The sequence below is a fragment of the Giraffa tippelskirchi genome, chromosome 8 (assembly GCF_054371585.1).
Source record: "Giraffa tippelskirchi isolate mGirTip1 chromosome 8, T2T-mGirTip1v1.2.pri, whole genome shotgun sequence".
Lineage (NCBI taxonomy): Eukaryota > Metazoa > Chordata > Mammalia > Artiodactyla > Giraffidae > Giraffa > Giraffa tippelskirchi.
The window spans coordinates 107,465,610-107,472,418 of NC_137282.1; positions in this window are offsets into that span (position 1 = coordinate 107,465,610).

The following is a 6,809-nucleotide window of genomic DNA, read 5'->3' on the forward strand; positions in this document are numbered from 1 at the left end:
TGTATTAGGTAAGCATACTCTATTTAATCAAGTCTAAGACTCCACTGATTGTGAGAAACACCTCCATTTTAGGTATTATCAAGAAAGAAAAATACAACAGTGAAAAGGCAGCCTTGAAACTCAACATTAAAAAAACTAAGATCATGGCATCTGATCCCATCACTTCATGGCAAATAGAAGGGGAAAAAATGGAAGCAGTGGCATATTATATTTTCTTGATATCCAAAATCGCTGCAGATGGTGATTGCAGCCATGAAATTAAAAGACACTTGCTCCTTGGAAAGAAAGCTATGACAAACTTAGACACCATATTGAAAAGCAGAGACACTACTGTGCCAACAAATGTCCATATAGTCAAAGCTATAGTTTTCCCAGTAGTCATGTACAGATGTGAGCATTGGACCATAAAGAAGGCTGAGTGCCAAAGAATTGATGCTTTCAAACTGTGATGCTGGAGAAGGCTCTTGAGAGTCCCTTGGACAGCAAGGAGATCAAATCAGTCAATCCTAAACGAAATCAACCTTGAATACTCATTGGAAGGACTGATGCTGAAGCTGAAGCTCCAATACTTTGGGCATCTGATGAGAAGAGCTGACTCATTTGAAAAGACCCTGATGCTGGGAAAGATTGAAGGCAAAAGGAGAAGGGGACAACAGAGGATGAGATGGTTAAATAACATCACTGACTCAATGAATACGAATTTGAGCAAACTCCAGAGATAGTAAAGGACAGAGGAGCCTGGCGCCACAGTCCATAGGGTCACAAAGAGTTGAACTTGACTTAGCAACTGAACGTCAAGAAGAAAGAAAAAAAAAAATGCTACCTTTTGTTATTGCTAAGAAGCTGTCAACTGTAAGACACATTCTTATTTTAGAAATGCTAAAATGTAAAACAATGACTCTTAATGAAATAGTACATATGGAAAACAAAGTGTAATCTGCCTTTGTATAGCACCTAAGATCTCAGAAGGAGAATTTGTTTACACCACCTTCCAGGGAGATGGCCAAAACCACCAGTTAACTAATACATAGGCTTCCCTAGTGGCTCAGACAGTAAAGAATCTGCCTGCAATGCAGATTTGGGTTTGATCCCTGGGTCGGGAAGATCCCTAAGAGAAGGGAATGGCTACCCATGCCAGTATACCTGACTGGAGAATTCCATGGACAGAGGAGCCTGGCAGGCTAGACTCCATGGAATCTCAAAGAATCCCACACAACTGAGTGATAGGCTCCAAGTGGAGGACCCAGCAGCTGGAGATCATATCACAATCTGTCAGAAACTCATCCCAAAGATGTCTTCAGTGACATGTCAGTCAGTCAGTCAGTAATTAAAGGTCTGTTCAGCTCAGTTCAGTCGCTCAGTTGTGTCCAACTCTTTGTGACCCCATGGACTGAAGCATGCCAGACCTCCCTGTTCATCAGCAACTCCCAGAGGTTACTCAAACTCATGTCCATTGAGTCAGTGATGCCACCCAACCATCTCAACCGCTGTCATGCCCTTCTCCTCCCACCTTCAATGCTTCCCAGCATCAGGGTCTTTTCAAATGAGTCAGTTCTTCGCATCAGGTGGCCAAAGTATTGGAGTTTCGCTTCAGCATCAGTCCTTCCAATGAATATTCAGGATGGATTTCCTTTAGGATAGACTGGTTGGATCTTCTTTCAGTCCAAGGGACTTCTCCAACACCACAGTTCAAAAGCATCAGTTCTTTGGTGCTCAGCTTTCTTTATAGTCCAACTCTCACATCCATACATGACTATTGAAAAAACCATAGCCTTGACTAGACAGACCTTTGTTGGCAAAGTTAGGTCTCATCTTTTTAATATGCTGTCTAGGTTGGTCATAGCTATTCTTCCAAGGAGCAAGTGTCTTAATTTCATGGCTGCAGTCACCATCTTCAATGATTTTGGAGCCCCCAAAAATAAAGTCTCTCACTGTTTCCATTGTTTCCCCATCAATTTTCCATGAAGTGATGGGACTGGATGCCATGATCTTAGTTTTCTGAATGTTGAGCTTTAAGCCAACTTTTTCACTTTCCTCTTTCACTTTCATCAAGAGGCTCTTTAGTTCTTCTTCACTTTCTGCCATAAGGGTGGTGTCATCTGTGTATCTGAGGTTATTGATAATTCTCCTGGCAGTCTTGATTCCAGCTTGTGCTTCATCCAGTCCAGCATTCCTCATGATGTATTCTGTGTATAAGTTAAATAAGCAGGGTAACAATATACAGCCTTGGCATACCCCTTTCCCAATTTGGAACCAGTCTGTTGTTCCATGTCCATTTCTAACTGTTGCTTCCTGACCTGCATACGGATTTCTCAGGAGGCAGTCAGGTGGTCTGGTATTCCCATCTCTTGATGAATTTTCCACAGTTTGTGGTGGTCCAAACAGTCAAAGGCTTTGGCATAATCAATAAAGCAGAAATAGATGTTTTTCTGGAACTCTCTCACTTTCTCAATGATCCAACGGATGTTTGGCAATTTGATCTCTGGTTCCTCTGCCTTTTCTAAATCCAGCTTGAACATCTGGAAGTTCACGGTTCATGTACTGTTGAAGGCTGGCTTGGAAAATTTGGAGGTTTACTTTGCTAGCGTGTGAGATGAGTGCAATTGTGCGGTAGTTTGAGCATTCTTTGGCATTGCCTTTCTTTGGGACTGGAATGAAAACTGACCTTTTCCAGGCCTGTGGCCACTGCTGAGTTTTCCAAATTTGTTGGCATATTGAGTGCAGCACTTTCACAGCATCATCTTTTCTGATTTGAAATAGTTCAACTGGAATTCCATCACCTCCACTAGCTTTGTTCACAGTGATGTTTCCTAAGGCCCACTTGACTTCCAATTCCAGGATGTCTGGCTCTAGGTGAGTGATCACACCATCATAATTATTTGGGTCATGAAGATTTTTTGTGTATAGTTCTCCTGTGTATTCTTGCCACCTCTTCTTAATATCTTCTGCTTCTGTTAGGTCCATACCATTTCTGTCCTTTATTGAGCCCATCTTTCCATGAAATATTCCCTTGGTATCTCTAATTATCTTGAAGAGATCTCTAGTCTTTCCCATTCTATTGTTTCCCTCTATTTCTTTGCATTGATCACTGAGGAAGGCTTTCTTATCTCTCCTTGCTATTCTTTGGAACTCTGCATTCAAATGGGTATATCTTTCCTTTTCTCCTTTGTCTTTTGCTTCTCTTCTTTTCACAGCTATTTACAAGGTCTCCTCAGACAACCATTTTGCCTTTTTGCATTTCTTTTTCTTGGGGATGGTCTTGATCACTGCCTCCTGTACAATGTCACAAACCTCCATCCATAGTTCTTCAGGCACTCTGTCTATCAGATCTAATCCCTTGAATCTATTTGTCACTTGTACTGTTTAATCATAAGACATTTGATCTAGGTCATACCTGAATGGTATAGTGGTTTCCCCTACTTTCTTCAATTCAAGTCTGAATTTGGCAATAAGGAGTTCCCGCTCCTGTTTTTGCTGACTGTATAGAACTTCTCTGTGTTTGGCTGCAAAGAATATAATCAATCTGATTTCGGTATTGACCATCTGGTGATGTCCATGTGTAGAGACTTCTCTTGTGTTGCTGGAAGAGGGTGTTTGCTATGACCAGTGTGTTCTCTTGGCAGAACTCTATTATCCTTTGCCCTGCTTCATTCTGTACTCCAAGGCCAAATTTGCCTGTTACTCCAGGTGTTTCCTGACTTCCTACTTTTGCATTCCAGTCCCCTATAATGAAAAGGACATCATTTTGGGGTGTTAGTTCTAGAAGGTCTTGTAGGTCTTCATAGAACTGTTCAACTTCAACTTCTTCAGAATTACTGGTTGAGGCATAGACTTGGATTGTTGTGATATTGAATGGTTTGCCTTGGAAACAAACAGAGATCATTCTGTTGTTTTTGAGATTGCATCTAAGTACTGCATTTTGGACTCTTTCGTTGACTATGATGGCTACTCCATTTCTTCTAAGGGATTCTTGCCCACAGTAGTAGATATAATGGTCATCTGAATTAAATTCACCCATTCCAGTCCATTTTAGTTCACTGATTCCTAAAATGTCGATGTTCACTCTTGCCATCTTCTGTTTGACCAATTCCAATTTTTCTTGATTCATGGTCCTAACATTCCAGGTTCCTATGCAGTATTGCTCTTTACACCATCGGAACTTATTTCTATCACCAGTCACATCCACAAGTGGGTGGTGGTGTTGCTTTGGCTCTGTCTCTTCATTCTTTCTGGAGTTATTTCTCCACTGATCTCCAGTAGCATATTGGGCACCTACCCACCTGGGGAGTTCATCTTTCAGTGTTCTATCTTTTTGCCTTTTCATACTGTTCATGGGGTTCTCAAGTCAAGAATACTGAAGTGGTTTACCATTCCCTTCTCCAGTGGACCACGTTTTGTCAGAACTTTCCACTATGACCCATCTGTCTTGGGTGGCCCTACACGGCATGGCTCATAGTTTCATTGAGTTAGACAAGGCTGTGGTCCATGTGATCAGACTGGTTAGTTTTCTGTGATTGTGGTTTTCATTCTACCTGCCCTCTGATGGAAAAGGATAAGAGGCTTATGGAATCTTCCTGATGGGAGAGCCTGACTGAGGGGGAAACTGGGTCTGATATTGATGGGCATGGACTGTTGATATCTGTGTTCCCTGCCTGTTGGGTCAGGCCATATAGACCACCCAGGTAAGAACCACAAAGAACTTGTAGCAGAAGAAAGATTCCTCAGTATCTACTTCATGACCTCTTCAGCAGCTTCACTCAGGAGTCCAGATGACCAGGCAAAGGCTGACCCTGAACCTCACCACCAACACAGGCACTGCCCCTCTCCACTACATTCCCTAACCATGGAGCAACCAATTTGCTGGTGAGAACAATGATGACTACTGCCCATCCCAGCCTCTGCTGCCTGCTTTTACTAAGGCCCCAAAACAGGATGTCAAGACCAGTTGCCTAAATGAGGACTAGGAGGACAGCTACAGAACTCTTCACAGAACTCAACTGTCTGCTTAAAATGATTTTACTAGCATTTAATATTGCTTCTAAGAGCCATCCATGTTGTTGCATGTACCTGCAGTTCATTCATATTCACTTCTTCATACTATTCTGCCACGTGAATGCATCACAATGCATCCACCTCTTCTCGCATAAATGGCCATTTGGTTTATTTCCTTTTCTGTTTTCTGTTATGAAGGGAGGTTCTTTAAGTCATATCTGTCTGCTGGAACCCATGTGTAAATGTTTCTTTAGAGCATATACCTAGATGTGGGATCACAGGGTTTAGACCACATTCATATTCAGCTCCACAAGATAATGCCATACTGTTCCAGTTTATATTCCTATGGGAGCTGTACGAGTTCCCATTACATCAAATTTTATCAACAACTTAAAATTGTCAGTTCAGTTCAGTTCAGTCATTCAGTCATGTCTGACTCTTTGCGACCCCATGGACTGCAGCACACCAGGCCTCCCTGTCTATCACCAACTCCCAAGTTTACTCAAACTTATGTCCATTGAGTCAGTGATGCCATCCCAACATCTCATCCTCTGTCATCCCCTTCTCCTCCCACCTTCAATCTTTCCCAGAATCAGGGTCTTTTCAAATCAGTCAGTTCTTTACATCAGGTGGCCAAAGTATTGGAGTTTCAGCTTCAGCATCAGTCCTTCCAATGAATGTTCAGGATTGATTTCTTTTAGGATGGATTGGTTTGATCTCTTTGCAGTCCAAGGGACTCTCAAGAGTCCTCCAACAATACAGTTCAAAAGCATCAATTCTTCAGTGCTCAGCTTTCTTTATAGTCCAACTCTCACATTCATACATGACTACTGGAAAAACCAAAGCTTTGACTAGACGGACCTTTGTTGGCAAAGTAATGTCTCTCCGCTTTTTAATATGCTGTCTAGGTTGGTCATAACTTTTCTTCCAAGGAGAAAGCATCTTTTAATCTCATGGCTGCAGTCACCATCTTGCAGTGATTTTGGAGCCCAAAACAATGAAGTCTGTAACTGTTTCCATTGCTTCCCCATCTATTGGCCATGAAGTGATGAGACCAGATGCCATGATCTTAGTTTTCTGAATGTTGAGTTAACCCCATGAGCAGTATGAAAATTTTCAGACTTCTTAATTTTTGCCCCTCTAGTAGAATGATGGAAACAACATACAGTTTACCATCATTTTATGAAGTTTAAACAATGTGAATAATAAATTATATAAGTTGTATATACTTGTGCTAAACACAAAGCTCAGGATTGTAATTATATCTAAAAAGAGCAAAGTAGTTGGATTATATTTATGTAATATGCTACAGGGACTTCCCTGGTAGTCCAATGGATAAGACTCCATACTTCCATTGCAGAAGATGCAAGTTTGATCCCTGGTCAGGGAACTAAGATCTCACATGTCACACCATGCAGCCAAAAAAATAATGATAATAAGACATATATAATGTAGATACAATATATGTACAGTTTATCTATTTTTACTATTCAAATAACATAATAAAATACTATTTTAATTGCTTTATTCTCTATTCTCACAACATTGAAACAATGACTGCAAATACCTTTAAAATTGCATTCTTACAGCCTCATTATCCACAGAAAAAAAGAAAAGAGAGCTCTTCTCTTCTTGCTCCAGATAGAAAAAAATCTCAGAAAAGGACTCTAATTGTCCTGAATTAGATCATGTGTTCAGCTCTGAACCATTCACTGCGGCCAGGAGTGATAAACTCTATGATTGGTCTGTCTTGGGTCAACCTTGGTGGTCAGAGAGATAGGATCTGTTGCCATAAAGAATGGGGTGGTGGCCAAGGA